This window comes from Canis aureus, chromosome 2 (genome assembly GCF_053574225.1).
Source record: "Canis aureus isolate CA01 chromosome 2, VMU_Caureus_v.1.0, whole genome shotgun sequence".
Lineage (NCBI taxonomy): Eukaryota > Metazoa > Chordata > Mammalia > Carnivora > Canidae > Canis > Canis aureus.
In genome coordinates, this window is record NC_135612.1 from 10,515,391 (window position 1) to 10,539,273 (window position 23,883).

At 34.3% G+C, this 23,883-nt stretch overlaps 1 pseudogene; it reads left to right on the forward strand.

Moving 5' to 3' along the window:
* The first annotated feature begins 20,976 nt into the window (after positions 1–20,976).
* LOC144291620 (myotilin pseudogene) lies at positions 20,977–23,512 on the forward strand (annotated as a pseudogene).
* Positions 23,513–23,883: the final 371 nt, after the last annotated feature.

A 23,883-nucleotide genomic window follows, 5' to 3' on the forward strand; every position in this document is an offset into this window, starting at 1 on the left:
CTCAGGAAGATACTGAAGACTGCTTGAAAGCAAAAACCATGCCTTCTTCATTCCTTTATTCTCAGCTTGGGACATTGTAGATTGTTTTTTTAAAATTTTATTTATATATTTATTTTAGAGAGAGAAGGAGTGTGTGTCCAAGTAGTGGGAGGGGCAGAGGAGGAGGGAAGGGAAGGAAGGAGGAAGGAAAGAAAAGAAAGAAAAGAAAAGAAAAGAAAAAGGAAAGAAAAGAAAAGAAAAGAAAAGAAAAGAAAAGAAAAGAAAAGAAAAGAAAAGAAAAGAAAAGAAGAAATCTTGAGCAGACTCCATTTTGGAAAAGGAGCCCAACACTGGGCTTGATCTTAACAACCCAACCTTGAGATCATGACCAGAGCTGAAACCAAGAAAGTCAGATGCTTAACCATCTGAGCCCCCAGTTGCCCCAGGACATAGTGAATATTTAATGTAAGTTTTTCAATAAACAGAATGACTTAAAAGAATCTCCCAACTGAGTAAAGAGTAGAGCCAATACACTCATTTCTCATCCTATGAGTTTTATATATTTTTGAAACATTAACAATATTCACGCACAAAAAAATGGAAGCTGTGTCTAAGACAAATAGTTAATATTGAAAAAATGTTCATGAATTCCCCTTCTGTTCTGTTTTGTTTTTAATTGAACAGTCATCAGTTTTCTTGTGGCTTATTGTCTCAGTTGACTATATCCTATTCAGTGTGATGAAAGAACACTGAACCTGGGTACTTGTCCTAGATAAGACCGTAGAGGTCAGTAATTAGTGTCCCCAGGCCCTTGACCTATCTTGTCTTGTTTCTTCATAGGCCTGAGAAGTTTGGGCTCAAAGATCTTAAAGGTACAGGGGCCAGAATTTCAGTTTAATTTCTGTGGAAGTTGATATTATCTTTTTATTGTTTGAAATTAAAAGCTGTACCCTCATTATATGTTCCCTATTATTTTCACTCAAGCCATTGATCTGAGCCTGTGCTGTAGAATGTAATAAATCCTTTCAAATATTTCCTTGCTAATGAAAATAATTCAATTCCTAACTAATTTATTTTTTACATTCTTTGTGATTACAGACAAGTATAGTGCCCGTATATAAAAAAATATAACAGATAAGCCATTCAAGTTCAACTAACATGTAATTTCCATAGGACTACCTTCCCTGGCAACCTTGTTAAAGTCACCAGTCCCTGTGTCATCCTGTCATTCTCTCACACATTATGCAGTTTCACTTTCTTCATAATATTATCTCAAGTAAATCTACCTCAGTGATTAAAATGCTTATTTTCTGCCATTCCTCCACTCCAGCCCTTACTAGAATGTCAGCTCTCTGTCACAGGGATCTCATCTAGAATGCACACCAATATAACTCCAGAATCTATAAAACTGCTTGTCATCTAATAGATATTTAATGGATATTTGAAACAAAGAACAAATGAACATTCTGCATATTGATGAAGGTTATGAAGAAAATTGAAAAGAAAACAATATACATAGAACAAGTAAATTTTTTGTTGGATAAGTTTGAACAACTTTCCTACATAAGTAAAATGAAACCAAGCCAAAATGAAACAATAAACAATATACTTTTAGAATGTGAGACCAATCAGAATGTGGCTTTCAGTTCTGATGTTATATTCTTACGTCTCATCATTCAACTTTTATTTTTCCAGGTAAAGTTGAGAATAGTTTTATATCACAGTGGTTTTTCTCTGAAATGCTTTATACTCCAAATTATACAGCCCTTAATTGGCCAATCAACATAATGACATTTTTTAAAATTAATTTACTCCCTCATTAAGGTAATTATAACTGATGGAATCTCTCTCACCATAATAATAAGAAAAATTATGCCAAGGTTTGAATGTACCCTCACAAAGTTCATGTGTTGAAAACATGATCCCCCGAAAGTTGGGTCCTTGGGAGGTGATTAGGTGGCTCTTCCCTCAAGGATGTGATTATTGCCCTTATAAAAAAGGCCAAAGAAATCTCCATTTCCCTCTCTGCCATCTGAGGACATAAGTGTGAAATCTGAAAAAGGGCCCTCACTGGACCATGCTGGTGCTCTGATATCGAACTTTCAGCCTCCAGAATTGTGAGAAATAAACCCATACTTATATGGTCAATTAATCTGTGACAAAGCAGGCAAGGATATATGATAAGGGAAAGACAGTCTTTTCAATAAATAATGGGAAAACTGGATAGCAACATGCAAAAGAATGAAACTTGACCACTCTCTTTCACCATACACCATAAGCAGCTCAAAATGAATTAAGGACCTAAATGTGAGACCTGAAACCATCAAAATGCGAAAAAGAATGCAGGCAGTAATTTCTCTGACATTGGCTGTAGCAGCATCTTTCTAGATATGTCTCTTTAAGCAAGGGAAATCGAAGCAAAAATACACTATTGGGGCTTCAACAAAATAAAAAACTTATAGAGTGAAGAAAAACATTCATAAAACAAAAAGGCAACCTACTGAACAGGAGATGTTTGCTAATGATATATGTGTTAATAGGTTAGTATCAAAATATATAAAATACACAAAAGAACAAACAATCTTATTTAAAAAAAATGGGTAGAGAACCTGAAGAAATATTTTCCAAGGATAACATACTGATGGCCAACAAACACATGACAAGGGATCTTTTTCTAACATCAGGCTGGTGCCCAGTGTATTTTCAGAATGAATGACTTTTTTTTTTTTTTTTAATGTGAGATAAGAGGAAACAGAGTGGGAGGGATGGAAGGAGAAAGAGTAATAAAAAACATGCTCATGAAAACCAAAGACTATTTTTTTTTTAACCAAAGATTATTCTTAAAAATTTTATGTCCAGTCCTGCAGTGATCTACTGTGGCTCTTTTAGGGTGACCTTGGCCATCTCTACCTCTTGTTTCTTTAATCTTCTGTTTTTTTTTCAGCTAAATTCTTAAAGACGTGGGAGCAGAATGTGTAAATATCACACGTGCAAAAGCTTTTGCTTCGCATATTTATTTAAATTAAAAATAAACTATTAGGAGTCATTAATTTTAAAAGCATAATTGAAATATTTTGTGACAGTACTAATTCATTCTGTCAGTGGTTTGACTATGGTCTTCCTCCATACTAATCTCATGAAATTTTATTAAAAAATCATAACCGATAGCAATTATTTATTTGCATATTTAAATTATTCCAAAAATGTTATGCGTTTGTTTAGTGAAGATTATATTTTTCTATTGTTTTGACTATAGTGCACTTCCCTGCAGAATTTCACTGTAATAAATTGCAAAGGGCATGCCAGATACCCTTTTCGATCACCATCAACCAATCAAAAAGAAACCTTCAACTTAGATCCTTTTACTCATTTGATTAAATTCTTCAGTTTTCTTTTGGTTGTAAAATATCACTCCTTTCTTACTAGTTGAGTCCCTCTGACTAACACTTTCCTTCCTTCAAAGGCAGTTTCGTTAAAAGGCAGACAGTGTCTCTACTTTTTCACCTTATCTTTCCTCATTAGTCATCTTATAACTTTTATATCCCCAGTTATAACAATTTTTCACAATTTCAATTTAAATATTTTGTAATCTGTCATAGAGTCCAGTGGAACTTTGTGTCTTTCATTTGTTCATTATTGCTGGCCATTACTGTGGAACTTGTTTTGAAATCACATTTTTTTCCTTTTATCTGTGTCATTTCCTGGTTTACTCCTTGAGTCTTAAACAGCAGTGTCTGCTTCCAAGACCTCTTCTCTCAGCTTTCTTTTAATTTCTTTTTATTTTATGCCACCTTTTTGAAATGCCATATACATCCTTCTACTAAATATTGAACTAATGGACAAACTAGACTCATTACTATTTACCCCCAGACTAATTTACATGGTAAGCTGCCCTGAATTTTTCTTAGAGCACCCAAGTTGTTATCCAGCGCTTACTTCAGATTTCTTCTCCCATCCAATCTGCAAATTAAGGTTTCTTTTATTTTTTTCCCCTAAGAACCTAAAGTATATTACCTTACAAATACTCATTATATTTCACTTGGAAGCTATAATCTCCTAACTGTTCCCTCTGCCTACACAATTTAATCCTTCTTTTCAACTCTCTAAAAAGCAATTCTTATTTCACTACCTTTGTTAAAAATCCTAAAAATGCTCCCTCTAATTTTAAACATAAAATAATAAATTTTTCACAATAAGGGAGATGCATACAACATATTTTCCCTCAGCAGCCTCAGGAGGGGCCAACCCTGAAAACACGTTGATCTTGAACATCTAGTGTCTGAGATAACTTATTTTGCTTAAGCCATTCAGTTTGTGTACTCTAAAGCAGATACAGCAAACTAATACAATAAGCAATAGCTCTCATATACAAAACTAATAAGAAGTTAGAGGTCATTATACTGAAACGATCTCCATTAACAATGGCAATGAAGATGAATAAACTTAAGAAGAAATATTCAAACATTTATGGGGAATTTCTAAAATACTCCTGAAAGATATAGAACATAGACTGAGAAAATGGAAAGACATTACTTGTTCATAGGATAAGTCAACATTGTAAGATTCTCTCTATATTAACTTTTAAATTAAATATAATCCTCAAAAATGTACCTAATTTTTTATGGGGTTGAACAAGTTGATATTAAATTTCATATAAGAGAACAAGCATGAAAGAATAGGAAGCACTAAGAAAAACAAGAAAGAACTAGATCTATAAGATATTAAAACATGCTACAAAGTCTCTACAATTGAAAATTAAGTAGTGATATAAAGAAAGGAAATAAGTTATTAGATTTAAGTAAAAAGCCTACAAATAGAGTAAAATATATGGAGATTTTGGATATCATATAGGTGAAATCTCATATCGTTAGAGCAAAAAACATATTGTTCAATGAATTATTTGTGATCCATATCTCATGCCACACTATGGATAAACTGCAAATGGATTACAGACCTAAAGTAAAAAAATTAAACCATGCAGGTCCAACAATCATGGGTAGTTTCTTATGTCTTAACATTAGTGTAGGTAATGGATTTTGAGCTCTTACTCAATATTCAAGGACAATAAAAGATTGATATATTTTACTACTTTAAATAAATTGCACTGCAAATAATGCCAAAAACAAAATTAAAAACTGAAAAATGGAGGAAAATAGAATATTAACTGGAAGTCTCATACCTCTACTATATAATAAAATCTTAAAAACTCATAGGCATGGGGACAAAAATCCAAAAAAAGGAAAATGGGAAAAAAAGACATGAAGCAGGAAATTCATATATACACATAAAAAGATGCAGAAATGTTCCTTAAAAGGAAAAATCTCAACTGTCTCACCTATCAGGTTGGTAAAAATTCAAAACTGTGACATTTATGAGATTGTAGGGAAACAAGAATACTCATAGATTGCTGGTAGGAATGTGATTTAATACAGCTCCTCTGGAGGGAAACTTAATATTACTAAACAAAGCATATATATTACTTAATAAATTAGGTATTACTAAACAAAATATATATATTACTTAATATTATATATTAATATATTATTTTGTACTTATAGGAACTACATATGCAGCTTACATAAATCCTGCTTGCGTAATAATTATTGTTAGAGCCATGCTCATGTTTCCCATATCCTCCTACCCTCCATGTATAAATAATTAAAATCAGCAAGGTTGAGGAAAAGGATTGATCCAGAATTGAACACAAACAGTAACAAAGGAACTTAATTGTACTACAAGTGAATGACAAAATTAGTGAAGAGAGTTGGGAAGAATTAACCTATGTAATTTTGGAAAACAGTACTTTGTATACTTTAATGTTTAAGATTAAAAAAATATAACCAGATAATTTACTCTTGTTAACGCATTTGTTTTCTACAGGGGAATGTGTGATTCTGAAACACCTTCATGTGTGTACATGTTTGTTTATGCATATTATTGCAATAAGTAAGTATATTGTGCTTAATGATAACCGAGTTTTACAATATCAGAAGAGAATTACAAATAAGGAAAGGAGGAAGGGTAAAATGATCCCTGTGGTGATTGATTGTGATTAGAGCTATCAATTACACACACATACACACACACAGAAATGGATAGCTAGGAGTATATAAAGTATGTATATTGGTATAAAGGACTTAGTATCTAGCACCAGTGAGCAGACATACTGTCTAAACCTTGGTTTCTGGGCATCTAGGCTCAGTGGTTGAGCGTCTGCCTTTGGATCAGGTCATGATCCTCTGGTCCTGGGATCAAGTCCCACATCGGGCTCCCAGCAGGGAGCCTGCTTCTCCCTTTCCCTGTGTCTCTGCCTCTCCTCTGTGTCTCTCACAAATAAATAAATAAGATCTAAAAAAATAAACCTTGGTCTCTAAATACTATTTGCCAATTAAAGAAACAATTTTAGGCTCCTTGGAAAAAATGTTCATTTCAGAGTGAAGTTAGGGAAAGTGAAAGATGAGCCTAGAACAGCTGATGATGCTAATTAATGAAATGGTCAAAAATATGTAGTCATTAAAGAAAAGACACAAGCACCAACATGAAGCAGCAGCCAAACCTGAGACAATTTGAGCAACAAAATAAATGATAATGTTAATTTATGGATAATTTATGAAAAATTATGGATATGTAAATTCTGGATAAGCTGTGGGCTAATTTGAATATTCACACTCTTTCTTTTAGAAATGAATAATTAAAAATTAAATAAACGGAGAAGAGCAGGTCTTTCTTTAAACAGAATGTGGAAGGGATAGGGGAAAAGAACAACCATCATTAGGCAAGCACCTAAAGAGAAATCAATATTGCAGCCAAGATTTATCAGTAATGCTAAAATTAGTGTGAGAAAGTATGAAAAGAAAGTTTATTTAAGGGATCCCTGGGTGGCGCAGCGGTTTAGCGCCTGCCTTTGGCCCAGGGCGGGATCCTGGAGACCCGGGATCGAATCCCACGTCGGGCTCCCGGTGCATGGAGCCTGCTTCTCCCTCTGCCTGTGTCTCTGCCTCTCTCTGTCTGTGACTATCATAAATAAATAAAAATTAAAAAAATAAATAAATAAAGTTTGTTTAAATCTTATTATATTCAAGGACAGAGAAAAATTTGTTGAGGAAAGAATCAACAAGGTTTACATTTAAGTAGACTGCATTGTTAACATGATCATGGTGAAAAATTTTCAATGATATAATACCATACTAGTGTAATTAGGGATGTATATTTGAAATTCTTTAAGTAGAAAAATGGAAACTCTCTGCTATCGACCTAAAGATAGATACCTTTGTGTGCATGGAGTTAGACAAGAAAGATCAGTCACTCTCAGATGTCAGAGGGTGGAAAAATATAAATATTGGATGTCTGACCATAGATTTTCTTAGGTTAACGTGTTTTTGATACATTTGTGAGGTGATAAATGCAAGGAAATTGTGAAATCCGTTGTTTACCCTCTGCTTTACTCTCCTTTTTTGGACAGTCTTTGTGTATTTTGTTTTAGTTTTCCATGCAATTTATTTTTGTATGACAATATCTTTCTCTTACCTTAGCTTTTTAAACATTTTAATTAAAAAAATCAATGCTTATAGGCAATTATCCTCCTTTTCATCTAAACTATCTGAAAGATAAATGCATTGTAATAAAATTTAAGCATATCTGAGAGTTAAAACACATAGTAAACATTTCTTTAGAATACAAACAGATAACTGTATATGCAAGAAAGAAAGGAAAACTGAAAATGTAGCTAATATTAATGAACTTATTATCTCCAGAGAAGTAAGATGAAAATGATTATAGGGAATTTGTTAAAATGGATATATTTTGTCTTTATAAAAAATACATACAATGAGTTAAGCCCAAAATAAACTCTGTTTTAATCTAGGACAGAGGAAATCTAGAGCAGTATGTCAGAAGACTTGAAGGAGTATGCCATATATAAGAGACCATGGATATTAAAATACGTAACCCAGTTTCCAGAAGGGAAGTCCAATGCCTAGACATCCTACTGAGTGTGTAAAAAGAAAACAAAACAAAACTGTGGAATGAAAATAAATTGCAAGTCCTACTAGAAGAGAATAAAAATGAGAAGGAATGTAAACTAAGCACATAAATAAAATGTTGAAGAATTAAGTCTAAAACAAATACCAAATAAATACATTAAGTTACAAAATAACACTGATGACATTTTTCCTTAATATAGAATATTCATATTTCACATAAATTATTACATGCAATATATGCATTCAGTCAACCTTCTACAACAAAAATAAGCTAAAACACAGATTTGATGTTACTACTTCCCTAGTGGAAAACTTGTAGAAGCGTCATCTTGTCCTGAACAGGCACGGTCAAAAGGTTTCAACTCTTGGGTTCAATCCATTGTTTGCTTAGAGACCGTCGTGGCTCGTTGTGAAAGTGTGCTCAAATCAGTGACAAGATAGTTACGGCTGTTTGGTTTGTTGGAGAAGGCAGTGCTAGTCTGAATACAAATGTGTGTGCCATCTTCCTTCAGGCGTGGATTTTAGCGCCTTCCCAAGGGACCCTGGGGCCTACCATGTTGTGATGTGGGCCTGTGTGGCCTCCCAGCTTCATCTCCAGGATGCCCTGTCCTGAACTCTACCACCTGCAGCACTCCCCGCCCACCCTGCTTCTCAGCTTGGCTTCTGATCTTCACTCAGCATGACATAACCCAAGTATCCTACCTCATCTTTCTTTCACTTAAACCTTGCCTTCCCAGGAGACGTTTTATTCGGCTAATTTAACTTATCTTTTGATCACAACTTAGATGTCCTATGACCTGCTATTTATTCAGTAGAGTGCTTCCTGTGGGCTAAATACTATGCTGGACTCTAGTAATAAAGCTGTTAAGACTTTTTTCTGTCCTCGTGCACCTTCCAATCTAGAAATAGTAAATTTATGCATGTAATTATATATTTGAATACTCGGGATAGGTTTTATTGATGAGAAAGGTCATTTAAAATAGTAATTTAAAGGTCATTTAAAAGGTAATTTAAAATAATCCTGAAATTTTCCAAGTATGCTAAGAATCAATAGTCCCTCTTCAATGCTGACATGTTTCTCTGTTTTCTCACTAGAATATAATCTTTTGGGGGGCAGGTACAATGTACTGAGCCCAAGGCTTCATCCCTAGCAGATGTTTGATCAGTGCCTGTTTAACTTAAATATGTACAATGATCATCTTTAAAACAACAGTAAACAATGTCCTTGCTATCTTGTTAATATATACACCTCAGGAAAAAAAAAATCTTTGTAGATGACCCATTCGTTTTCATAAATTTTAGTGATTTTTACTGTTCACTGAGACCTTGACAGAAAGGAATTGCCACTTCTCTCCTATGCTATTTTCTCCCTAAGATGAAACTTTCTATCAAAGGCCAGCTTACAAAATTCTCAGGATATGAACACCTGGAGCATTTTTGAAACAAAAAAGCATGTCAGGACAGAGCAATATCTGGAAAGCCTTTTTTAAAGTTTTATTTAAATGTGATTTGGTTTATTGCCTGAGGCATTAGAAACAGATATCTGAAAAAAAACATTGATGAACTCTGAGCATTTATTGAGTTTTCCTCACTAATCCATTAGTTAGAAGATACCACAAAACCAGCTCCACTTAAATTATGAAGTCTGTTCAGGGTTGCCACTGGCTATCATCTGTTTACACAGAAAATAAACATCATTACATACATTTCTAAAAAGAAAAAAATCAGCCCTAACCTTTACTATGACCAAGTTTACAAAGCCATGCAGGCAATTCAACAAAAGAATGGAATGAAATCAATTTAAGTTATTAACATGGTTCAGAATATGATCAAATATTTGCCTGATATTTTATTGATCTTGCTTAAATCTCCATATTTGAAAGAGGTCATAGACCAAGAGGTAGATGTTGTCCCTCAGATACAATATTGGGCAAAAACTACACATACAGTCATTGGCACATTTTCCACTATTATAGGACAGATTTTCTGTGGTGTTTCCATTTCAGTGTAAAGTTGAATTCTTAGGGCACACCAAAATTTGGTACTGCAAACAATACAGATGCTAATATTGCTGGAAAACTTAAGCTATCCAATATAGTTATAATTTCAGAAATTTTAAGTGCATTGGCTATTAGGTGAAAATATTGTATGATAAGTATATTCCAGTTATAGGTAGCAGGTCATGCATTTAGATATTTTTGAAATTTATTGCAGTAATTTAATTTAAAATGACAAACAAACAGGATATATCTGAACAATATACCAGGAGAATACCTGTTCACATTATGATAAGTTTTGTAGTTGGTTAAGATATTAATTTTTTACTCTGACATATGTTGGAATATTTAAAATGATTAATATAACTTTCATAATAGTTTGAAACAAATCTTAAGGTACTAATGCATTAGAAAAAGCTAAGTTTAGATTAATTTTTTAATAATACTTCCAGAAAGATCTCTTAAAATAATACATACATATATGGAAAACATTTACGTATCTTTTCTGGCCCTACCTTGAGTTTCCATGTTGTAAATTTCATGTAATATCAATTGAGTCCTTGTTATGTACTAGTCAATTATATAATTTGGGGAAACAGTTGGGGAACCATGGAGACGTAAGGTGATACCCTATCCATGCAGGACATCATTTAGGCATACACACTGCATTCTTTATTGTACATATGCAGCTCACATCAGAGTCTTTCTCTCAGTGCCCCTCAACAAGGAGTGTACATCAGAACTGCCTTTAGAGCTTTTTAAAAGCATGAATTCTTGAGGATCTAGGTCAGAGTTACTTAATGATAGCCTCTGAGGATGAATTCCAATCATACTTTCATTAAAGAATACTAATTATTTTGTGGAACTGTTCTCATATATATTATCTGTATAGTTAAGTTTTAATTGTGGAATGTAATACAACATTTATTTTTTGGAACTAAAATACGTGGTGTTACATTGCTGTAGAATTGCTTCATGTATGTTACAGGAGAGACTAGTTGGTGTCTTGCAAGAGAGAAAATGGTTTATGCCACTGAAATCTCTAATGGAAGTTTTAGCTCTATTTTCTCTTAATAATGCTTCTTGACTTACTGATACACTCTTCTTAATAATGAATTATATTCACACTCTTCTTAATAATGAATTATATTCACCCTCCCATTCCCCTATCTACTTTCTCTCCCATTTGACACTTACATGTAAAGATTAGAGCTCTAGAGAGCAAGAACGTACTACTAAGGTAATTAGTGCAATTCTAGGCAGAATCAGGGGGAAGAGAGCCATACCTATTGATCATGACTCAGGATGTCTGTATTGTAGATACCCAGAGTATTTGGAGGTCCTGCGCTGAGAAAACAAAACTATGATTCCATCACTGTGATTTAAGTATAATTGATAAGAATCTATTTTTTTTAAGATTTTATTTATTTAATCACGAGAGACACAGAGAGAGGCAGAGACATAGAGGGAGGAGCAGGCTTCCCTGCGGGAGCCCCATGTGGGACTCAATCCCAGGACCCCGGGATCACAACCTGAGCTGAAGGCAGACGCACAACCAAAAAGCTGTTTTTGATGGCAGTTGAGTACAGAAGAAATATATCCAAGCTCCAAAGTGTTTTTAAGATTGTGAAGAGTTCTCTTTCTATGAATGATCAGGAAGGCATGTCTGCCCCAGAGAGGTTTGCAGATCCTCATTCCTTTATGTCTATTATTACAAAATCACTTTCAATAATAAACAACATAAATATTAAGTTCAACTATTTAATAGTATATCACAGACCAGGGCTTGTGCTAAGTGCTCTTCATGCACTCTCACATTTGTTCTGACAATATGAGGTAGGTACTGTTACAGTTTTTGTATTATGAGTGTTTACTTACATGTAATATTGACATGAATTGATGAGTGTAATTGGCCGTAAAACATAGATTCCCTGAACTCATTCAACAAATACTTATTGAGACCTTTAGTAAGTAATATATGGAAATAATAATTAAATAAGGACAAGGAAACCTGAAATACCTTTATCTCAGCAGTCAGACGCTGTAACAGCCACAAAACTGTGCTCACAAAAGAAAGGCAGATGGTAATAAATGTTGGTAGATTTGCCTCATTTCCTTTGCTTCAGTCATTTCAGAAAACAATGAGAAGAACTCCAAATTGGCATAATAGCATAAAATGAATCAATTTAAAAATTTACAGATCAAATGATAGGATATGCAAATATTTATTAAAGTAATCTGGGTCGGGTGGTTGGAGGATTTGTGTGGGCGTTTAGGTAAAACAGTATTGGCCACAACTTATTAATAATCGAAGCTTGATGCTTGGTATATTTATACATTTTTATAATAATATATTAAAAATTAGAAAAAAGATCAATATGCAATTTAAAACTCTGATGAGTTCACAAGCAACCAAATAGTTGTTTCATTTTAATATTATAGTTGAGCAAGTGCATGAATTTCTCTTCCTCAACCAAAATGCAATTAACATCCATGAAATTATACAATTTTCTATTTGCCTTTGCCCACCTATAATAATTGTGGCTAACGGCCATCTAAATTATTCATTTTATATGGTGAACAAGTGATTATTCTTAAAACAGATCCTGTGCTCTTTTAAATTGCTTTTCTTCATTCTCCAGTTGGCCCAGACCATTACTGAGTTAAATGTTTCTTAATGAAGAATACTGCCTCACTGAACTTTGCTTTGTCTGCGAATCACAGGAATAATTTGAAATTCCGAAAGTCCAGAACTGCATCTCAAAATAAGATGGCAAATGCTAAAATTCTGTATCTCCACACTATGGTCTTTTTCTGAAATGTATTTTTTTTTCTTTTTCCTTTAGAAACAGTATACTGTCAGAGGAGTTTAAGATTTTGAAGTCTTAAATCTCTAAACCTGGATACAAATAGTCTGTGTGCTGATTATTCTAGGAAGTTGCTTTTATCAATGAAGACCTAAACAGAGTCTGTAATAAAATGAGTAGGAACATGCTGTAGGAGGGGAGAGGGTCAAAAGTGAGGCATTGACTACTGTTTCTGCTTTGAACCTGCTTTCCCTACTGGTGCTTCCTGTGGAGAAGAGAAGCTGCTGATCAAATTGCCTCCATCCAAGGCATTGATAGAGTTACACTTTTTAAAAGGTGAGCTCAAACTGTGCTGGAGCCATTGTGCTTTTTCCATTCCTCTTTATTTTCCACTTCCTTTGTGTGCCATCCACTTCCATGTGGTGTGGTCAATGCTGAAGTTGGCTGTACGTATCTAATGATGTCACTTGCCCTTTCGCTTTGATTCTTATTAGGAGGCAGATAGAGAAGATAAAGCCAGTAGTTAAGAAATAGGGGAAGTAAAGATTTCCTTTACACTGTGAGGTATAGCACAGCCTTTACCAGACCCTATGTCACAGTGTGGGTTTGGCTTGTATGCTAATAATCTGGAATTTTCCTTTGGATACCATTTCTTTCATATATTCTCTCCAGGGTGTGTGTGTGTGTTCATGCTTGTTCAAGTAAGGGCCATGAGAGGCATCTAGTGAAATCTTCCTGGTGGGTAGAGTGGGTTAAAATTACATAAAGCTACTACCAGAAAAACATAATTATCCACTCTATACGTGCACACTTAGCAGCAGCATTATTTGAACAGTGTATATATATATTTTTTGTTTAATGGGCTAAAGACTTGGTTTATTTTATGAAATTCTTTTGGTGAGCAAATAAGTAATCTTAAATTTGTGGGCCTCAGTGGCTTTGTAAACAAGTGGTGCAAACATACTGAATTGGAACTTGAAAGTCACAAAATCCAGAAACATTTACCTTTATTTTACCCATGTTTGCTTGAGCTTCTGGTTGACACAGCACATCTCTAAGATATGGAAATCCCTTATCCTGCTTTACTTCCTTCAGGTGCTAGGAATTGATTTTGCAGTCAGCAGGAGCATCGTGCCCAGCTGTGTCCTTTTTCGTTTTTGCCTTTCCTCTGACTTTACCTTCTAGTTAGTCAGAAAGCAATCACAAAACCCCAACAGTGTCGAAATTGTAGTATTCTAAATGTCTCAGCTAGGCATCTCCGAACTTCCCAAACCTCCTGACTTTTCTTGTGATCAAGGACCCATGTAAGCCTAATCAAGTGCCTTCATACAGAGACACTCATTTAGCTAAATTATTATGTGTTGTAATAAAAAAGTAATCATTTTAATGTAAAACTTTTCACTATGGTGATAAAATAAATATTCATGCAATATTTAAATATGAAATAGCAAAATTAAACACAGACACATTTTATTATAACTGATGAATGTAATAAATTAGCATTCTGTGAGTATGCGATTTTTAAATTAGAGTTTTTTTCCCCCCTCTACTTTGGTTATACAGGAAAAAATTTAAACTTTCTTTCAAGTCATAAGTATGAAAACATAATCAAATGTAAAGTTTGGCTTCTATACTTATATCTCTTTTATCCACATTTGTTCCCACTTATTGTAAACCAGAGCAAATGCCCAGGAAAATGGACCTGAAATAAACTTTATTAACTCATATGGATAATAGTACTGAAAAGTCTATGGTGGCCAAATAGACTGGGCTGTTTAGGGTATCTCGTAGATTTGTATGGGGTGGGATATATTTTAGGAATGGAGATACAAGAAGTTCCATAAATCAGATTTCATGCCTCTCAGAGATACTGAGGCCATGGATAAGTAAAATATTCTGGTGGAAAGTATTAAACACAGGGCCAAGGGAGCCACAGTTGGTAATTTCATCGCCTCCAAATATAATATCAAGTAAGGCTTCATCTCTAAATCTACTATGCTTGCTGGGTAGGAATTCATGCTATCTATTTACATATCTTTTGATTTAAAAAATTAAAAAAAACAGAAGTCTGAGCTTGATAATTGTGATATACCCAACTTTGTAAATGTTGGCATTTTTTTTTTTTTTTGTCAGACTTTTACATAGGCCAAACCTACCCAGGCAAAATTAAGCTTATCTTTCTGAGGAATTCCATCTGGAAATGATATGTAGACACTGGAGTGTTTTTATAAATTATTTATTTATTAATTTTCCACTTAAAAATCCTTTAAAGCTCTTCTACAGTCCATCAATTAAATACTGACTTCTCAGCAGGCCACTTCCTTTCTTCCACAATGTAGATCCAACTTCACTTACCTTCTTATATATATATATTTTTTTTTTTCCCCATGCTGGCTATTACCTTTCTTCATACTATTTCCATATATTCCACACTTCCATTTTTGTTTCACTGCTCATCTTGAACACTGAGAAAGTTTTTTTTTTCTCTCTCTCTCTCATCCCATAATTGGATTTGTACTTTACTTTTCCTGAAGCACCCAGGGACATTTAGCTTCTCCATTGATGCTTAAGGCAGTTCCTTCTGTGATTATACAGTTGCTTGGGTATTTCATAAACAAAAGTATTCAAACCAAAGGGAACCTTTTAGCCTCAGAACATGCCTAACTTTGTTTAGAATATCAGGGTGTTTTCAGTGTTAGGTATAGTGGGGAGTAAGAGGACCGATGTGTACTGAGTACATACGCAAGGCTGGGCACTTGGTTTTATTACTGGGACAACTTCAAGTTGCTTTTGATCCTGCCAATGCTCCATCATGTTAATTAAAATAACTGGCATATTTACGCTGTAAGAACTGATGTATTTGCCAGGAACTTGGAGTCAGAGAAAGGATCCTTGATATATGCACCCCGTATCCATTCATTTACATACCACCATGCCCAGGGAATAGCTGAGAAACTTCTTGCAATGGTGCACTTACAGTGTTAAACAAAAGGAAAACTGTTGGTTGTAATTAAAAAAAAAAAAAAAAAAAAAAAACTAAAATGGGTTCTTCTTGGTTATTTTTCTAACAGTACTGAAAATATTTTATACCTATTTTGCTTATGCAAGGGGTATTATCTCAGAGAATTATCAATTATTTTATGCCATAAATGATGCTAGCTCCAACTGTTTCCATTCCATCAAACCATTTGCTTCTAACGTGCTTCCATTTACTCCATGCATGGAGTCCAGAATTATTTTTATAAAATACATATTGATCATGCTACTTCTCTGCTCAAATCCCCCTCATGGCTTTAAGAATCGATTATGTATGACTTTTAGAATCGATTCCATATTCTTACCGAGGTATTAAAGAATCCATATAAGTTGATTCTAATCTCTCTCTCAGTTATTATCTTCTAAAATACTACTCTATTGGACAAATTCTTCACCTTATGAAAACTATTTGAAACTGTATCAATCAGAATATAAAACAAGAGATAGAAAGCTCTGTAGGTACTTTAACAAGAAAGAAATTCAATACAGGAAATTAAGTGACTAAAAAACTGGTGGAAATGCTGAAGACGAAAACTGGATTCTCACTCAGGGTCCAAGAACAATTCCCACAGCAATGAAGAATTGATTCACTAGGGTGGCCACTTCCTCTGAAGCCAACACTGGAGCTAATGTCAATCAGAAAGCCCCTACCAGAGCTGACACCTCACTATCAGAATACTTTGGAAAATAGGCTTAGAACAGAGCTGTATAAAAACTACCACCAAAATTGGACTGAAATTGGTCTCCAATTCATTTCCTCCTTTCAGTTATCATTTTTATCATTGTTTTGGGGAAAATCAACTTCCAGCTTTGGGAGAGAACAAGAGTCTCCGGTGGTTGTCCTTCTAGACACCTTTATGTTTTATTTTAAAGCGAGTTTCTTTTCTGATATATCAGCATTTGAGTGAGGTCCTCAGATGTTTATCATACAATCTCTTTTAGAAGGAGAGAAAGTGTTCTTTTGTAGGTAAATAATTTAAAAACCAGAGAAAGATAATTTAAGAGAGTGGAAGACAGAAACAATTCAAAGATCTGAAAATCTTAATTTATGTTGATAGATTTTATTTCAGTTTCCTAATGATTGAGCATCATAAGAAAGATTATTTTGTGGTCTGGCCACTTTATACATGCTATCTATTAATCTTTCAACCACTTTTCATCTACCATCTTGGTAGGCATCCTTAATTTAACAGAAGAAGAAAATTAATCTCAGGGGAATAGATTTTTCCCATGCTTAAAAAGAAAATGTTAACATTAAAAGGTAATTAGGATTGCTAACAATCCTCTTTCTTATGTAAAATGACAGTCATTTTTTACGTTCAAAATTTATGCAGTAGAAAACATTAAAAACATTATTTTGTTATTGACTTTGCATTGTTTAAAACTGTGGAAGGAAGGTAAACAAATAAACATCTTTCAGTTAAACTCAATAAAAAGGTAAATTATTGTGAAAGAACAATTTACATTACTTAAATGGTGTAGAGAGGATTATTTGGCAACAACTCAAGCTACTCACAGGGGTAAAGCAATAGTATTTCATGGTGTGGACAATTATTGGTACAATGTGTACTTTTTTCTCTTTAATAATGGCATGTTCCCTTTTGTCACAACTGCACAAGACAGAATAATTAAAGTACATTAGCTACACTGTGGAAGGGACATTTGGTTTTAATTAACATTGGACCATAAGAAAGGCAATTTGCTTTATATTACCATTCATTCTTTGATGCACACATACACACATATACACAGAATCTGTGCACTGAAAGGCAACTACGTGAAATGCTACGAAGCTTCTCAATCTGGAGTTACACTAAAGCCTAACTAAAATGTAGAAAATGTTTTATGTATTAGAAATCCTTTCTTCTCTTTGATATTTTAGACAGTTGTGTGGCATCCTAATGTAACATGACTTAAAACGAGAAGTCAGTTTTGTAGTGATTATTCCAGAAGCGGAATAGACAATCAACAAAGCCACCTGCCATTCATATGGCAGGAACAGAAAGCTAGAACTCACTAGAGAGTAAAATTGCAATGCATATTCATTTTAAGTTAGAACTTTAAGAAATGAGACTGACACCTCTGATTTGTCTAATTCAATTTAGTGAGAAAGTTTAACTTGTAGTTGGGTAGAGTGTCAATGAAACCTATTTCCTATAGGTTTAGAATGCAGGAATGCATATAGATTCCCTGCATGATAAAATGTAACCCTATTCCCCTACCAGAAGGATTGACCATGTATCAGTTAGCTTTTGCTGTATAACAAACCACTTCAAACATTAAAGATTTAAAATGTTGAACAGTTATTTAATTCATGAATTCTGTGATTTGGCAGTGGGTTGGCCTTATTTGGGTAATTCTTGTTTCAGGGTCTCAGTTTTATGTCTGAGCTCAACAGTATGGTCAGCTTGGAAGTGTTAATGTGGAATGACTGCAGCTGGAAGAATGTCTCCTCTCCCCATGGTCTCTCACACTTCAGTAGGCCAGCTGAAACTTGGTTACATGACAACTGGGCAGGATTCCAAGAGAGTAGAAGTGACTCTGGATTCCTGAGCTCTGGAGAATTGGCATGATGTCACTTATGCTACATTATATTGGCTAACCAAGTCCTTCAGCCAGCCCATATTCAAGACCTGGAAAGCAAAATTCCACTTTTAAATGGAAAGAGATTCTAAGCTACATTGAAAGGATGTGAACATAAGGAGGACTGAAAAGTTGTGGCCAGTTTTTCAATCTACTGTACCACATAGGGAAATATATTTTATTGGTGACAGAGTTCTCTTGATAATTAATTGCATGATAATGAAACCTACAAACAAAAGTAGGCTTCACAGGAGGGATGGAGATATATCTATCTATCGATCGATCGATAGATAGATATAGTTCTTTCAGTCTTCCCATAATTTTTTTAATGTCACCTCTGGTTCAGCATAAATAATCTTCTGTGACTCCTAAGTGAGATTCATTCCAAGTACCTCAGACTGCTCTCCAGCAGTTCTACACTTACACCAGTTTAACTTATTTTAACATCCAAATCTTCAACATTTCTAAATATGTCCTTTCTGGCCCCCAAAAATTGATACCCAGAGAATCTCTTAAAAAACTCAGATTATTTTGTTTTCATGTAGTTTCTTACATCTGTATCACTATTCTCAAATTTACTTCACACTTTTAGGTGTGTTCTCTACAGCCTAGGTCTTCCTTGCATAAGACTCATTGCCTTGAAAATGTGTTTTTACACATAATTTTTACCTTCATTTGAGTTCATTTAAAAATTGTATCTCATATGTTTTAAGTATTTGTTGATAGGAATGCTTTTGTTATCTATTTCCATTATAATACCTTGTAGGCAAGGATAATTTTGTCTCCTTTGTAGAATTTACTCAATCTACACTTCTAGGTATTAATTATTATTAGTGCTAAATTATAATCTGTCATCTCTCTATTATACACACATATACATATGCAGATATATATGCATACACAGATATATCTATGCATGTGTGTATAAATGAGTATAGATAGATGGATACATAAATAGATAAGTGATAAAATAGTTATTGACACTTAAATTACTCATTTGAATGTCAGATGTAATAGCAACATATTAAAATTTCAATATATACATGGACACAGATAAGACATTTTCTTTTTTTCACACTTTGATATGTTCCTGATTAATAATAATCATCTACACGTATGTGTATAATAGTGCCCATAGAGATATTTTAAACATTATTATTTTTTAATAATAAATTTATTCTTTATTGGTGTTCAATTTACCAATATACAGAATAACACCCAGTGCTCATCCCGTCAAGTGCCTCCCTCAATGCCTGTCACCCATTCACCCCACCCCCCGCCCTCCTCCCCTTCCATCACCCCTAGTTCGTTTCCCAGAGTTAAGAGTCTTTATGTTCTGTCTCCCTTTCTGATATTTCCCACACATTTCTTCTCCCTTCCCTTATATTCCCTTTCACTATTATTTATATTTCCAAATGAATGAGAACATACAATGTTTGTCCTTCTCCAATTGACTTACTTCAATTAAACATTATTTTTAACTCTTAATTGTAGAGGACGATGTGATGATTACCAGAGGGGAGGGCTGTGGGGGATGGGTGAAATAGGTGATGAGGTTTAAGGAATGTGCTTGTTGAGATGAGCACTGCATGATGTATGGAAGTGTTGAATCACTATATTGTATACATGAAACTAATATAACACTGTATGTTAACTTTCTGGAATTAAAATAAAAACTTAAGTAAAAGGTTATTTTTGACAAGAATGAAAATAAACTGTACAGTCTGAATAAGGAATTAATAAAGCACAAAGAAATATGAAACAAAAGAAGTAAGACTCATGAACATCAGTGTGCTGCTTTAAGGTTTTTTATTTTTATTTTTTTTTGATCCTCAGTACCTAAATGAAAATGAGAATTAAAGTCATATCCTCTTAGGTTTTTCTAGAAAAATGTCTTTGGATAATTCTGCATCTATATAACAATAGTATATAAGTATTATAATAGTCATGGTTTTATTATACTTGAAGGCAATAGGAGCCAAAATTCTAAGTTCCTTCAGATATCAGAGATATTCACTTAAGATTGGAGAGGTACCCCATTTTTATTTTGATGACTTGTAGTTGGATGTCTCTCATCACACTTGAGCTGTAACCTTTGCCACCTTGAGATATACTAATAGACTCATTAGGAGCTGAAACTCTTGTGTCCCGTGATCCTGGGGTTAAATCTCTGTTCTGCTATTGAAATATTTTTAGTAATAAGTTACTTAAAAGCCCCTTAATGCCCAATTTTCTCATCTGTGAAATATGGGTAAGAATCACACCTGTCTTTTGGGTTATCATTAAATGAAAAAAATATCTGCATTATAAAACTGGTGAGGCGCTCGTATTCAGTTCAAGATGATGATACAAATATCAGATGAAGTCCTTTAACTTTCCTAATGACCAGTATGTTTGTTATTCTTAGATTTTCTTTGCTTGTTAAAAATGGGAATTAAAAATAAATACTTCATGGTATTATACATATACATGAATAAAGTAATATGCATACATGCACTTAGAATGATTTCTAGTAAATGACATTCAATAAAAGTTAGCTTTCTTTTCAAAAAATCTTGAGACCAAATTGTAGTGATAGACTGTGTTAGCAGGATGCATGTTGATGACTCTGAAAATCCAGATGACTGTGAAAAGTCTGTGGCATGCGCTGTAAATATCTGTTGTGACACAAGGATCATGAGAGTCACAACATGGTATAATTGGCCCAAACCATACATATGAATAATAACACTAATAGGTATGCATTCTAGCATTTAAAAAATGAAATCAAAGTCTACAAAGCTTAACATGCCTAAAGGCATTCAATTAGGTGTTCCAGTTTGGTCTAATTAGGTCTTCTGATTCCAAAACTCGTTATATTTTTTCCTCACTACATTACTCTTTCATTCATCTCTCTCTCTCTCACACACACACACACACACACACACACACACCGCAACTAAAACTTTTTTGAAACAAGAGACTTAAAAACAAAACTTTTGGTTTAAATTAACTTCTTCTGACTACTGCTCTCTACCTCCTATCATTGATCTGCTTTCACCTATCAGCATATGACAAAATAAATAATCGGAATGGTTTTAAAATAAACATATTTCAAGGAGGCCTTAAGCACTTATAAATTAAAACGTCCATCATGATATTTACAAACTCAAATAAATTGGAAACTACTATAACCTCCAAATTATAGCCCATTTGCAAAGCAAAGAATCTATGAGATTTTATGGGGCATTTCTACATACTCAAGTCATTATTTTAAATTACATTTTTTAAAATTTTATTTATTCATGAAAGACACACACAGAGAGAGGCAGAGACACAGGCAGGGGGAGAAGCAGGCTCCACACAGGGAGCCCCACGTGGGAACATGAAGGTGGCGCTAAACCGCTGAGCCACCCAGGCTGCCCCCCCCCCCCGCCCCTTTTAAATTACACTTTAACAATAAGCCCGGTAAGCACTCGAGTCCAAGCCTTATCTGAAAGATCATTGTTCTTCTTTTTACTAATTTTGCTTTAATTTTTTAAAAATTGATATTGGATTTTGCAGGAAATGTAATGCATATAAAAACATGTTTTGGGGGATCCCTGGGTGGCGCAGCGGTTTGGCGGATCCCGGCGACCCGGGATCGAATCCCACATCGGGCTCCTGGTGCATGGAGCCTGCTTATCCCTCTGCCTGTGTCTCTGCCTCTCTCTCTCTCTCTCTCTCTCTCTCTGTGACTATCATAAATAAATAAAAATTAAAAAAAAATGTTTTGTTGAAACCTCCAGCTCTTTTAGCCAGACCAGTCTTCCATGATCCAGTCTAACTCATGCACAGAGCAAAGATGCTCTGACCCTTCAACAGTGAATTCTCACATTACCATGTCCCCTTCTGCTTTTCCTGCTTCTCTCCAGCAACTTTTGGTTTCCAACCAGAGCCAAAGGGTTATAACCACCTATAACCAGTCCTCAGCAAGCTCCCTAGGCTCCATATTGCTATCACAGTCTGATTACAGCAGCAGTAAATCCCTTCCACTGTGGACTCCAATTATTGTCAACCCTAAGGTGGCCAACTTATAAATGTTAAACCATCCCAAACTGTAAATTGCACATCAAACTGCATATTAGGGAGTCCCAACCATGAAATACAAGTATCCAAAAAGAAGCTTAATGTCAAGCACTGGAAAGAGAGCTGAAAGGTGAGGACAGCCTTCATCATAATGGAAATCAATGGCTAACATCTGAGGAGAAGATGGGTTGCAGATTGCTAGGATTGCAAAATGTAGAGGCTGTGTTTCGAGCTCAAAATTACAGAGAGGTACAATATTTACCAATGCACAGTTCTGAACATGCCCCACTGTACGTTCCGACATTACAAGTATGAAGTAGATCATTTTCAAAGGGAGATGTGAATGGTCACACCACATCCCATTCAAGTGACAGAGAAAATGTTGATTGAACTGGAAGACAGATTCTGCAGTATAAACTTCATAGTGAGCGATAACCAGCCCTTTATATGTCATGCTGTGTAAGTAGAAGCCCAGTTAATTAGACAACTTTCACAAAATGATGATATCTGACAAATTTTCACTCATTCATCTTTGAAGTGGAGACAGCTTCAGATGCAGGGTTTTTGCATGTGTTGCCATGAGCAAAACAGAAGCTACGTGCACTGTGCTGCTGAGCATCCTTGTAAAAAGAAAAGAGTGCCAGTGTTTATCTTTAGACAACAAAACAAAAACTTTGAGGGAGACTTGGTGAAACTAGAATATCAGATCTCAGTAGTACCTCCACCAAAGCTTTTCTAGAAAAGAAATAATAAAATGGTGCAATTCAATACCGATTAAAGAAGCTTATAGCATGATAACTATAGACTAATTCTTTTACTGATGAAAGATGTCAACAAGAAAGGTTCTGGTGTTTGTAGTTAATAAAGCTAAGTTAATGAGTCACCACACGTAACAGATTAGATGTTACATCTAATCCAAACCAAACTCTTCCAATTCCTAAACTGTTACGTGTTCAACCAATTTTCAGTAAATATTTAGCGTTCAACAGGAAAAATTTAGATACAAACCTTTAACCCAGATGGAGACTTTTAGCATCTGGAAGGTCAGTCTGGACTATGTGAAAATGAAAAGCTTGAATAACTATCAATATTGAAAACACAACAGCCATACTATTAAATATATTTGATTAAATTTTTGAAATAAATCCATATCTCTATTAACAGAATATGGCTTTATTAGGTAATATAACTGATAATATATATGTAGTTTATACTTATATGTTATACACATGCATATAATATATATGTATAGATATAGATGTATATTATTTATCCCTTAACTCTTAAATATTCTAGCTGCTTATACAGTATGTGAAGCCTACAGAAAATCTGAGTTTATAATAGAGAATACTATCTAAAATGTTGAATTTTAAGCTTTAAGTAATATACATCTGACAATTGCAGGTTATGAGTTAATACAAACTTTTTAAACACATCTAATGCTTGCAATAA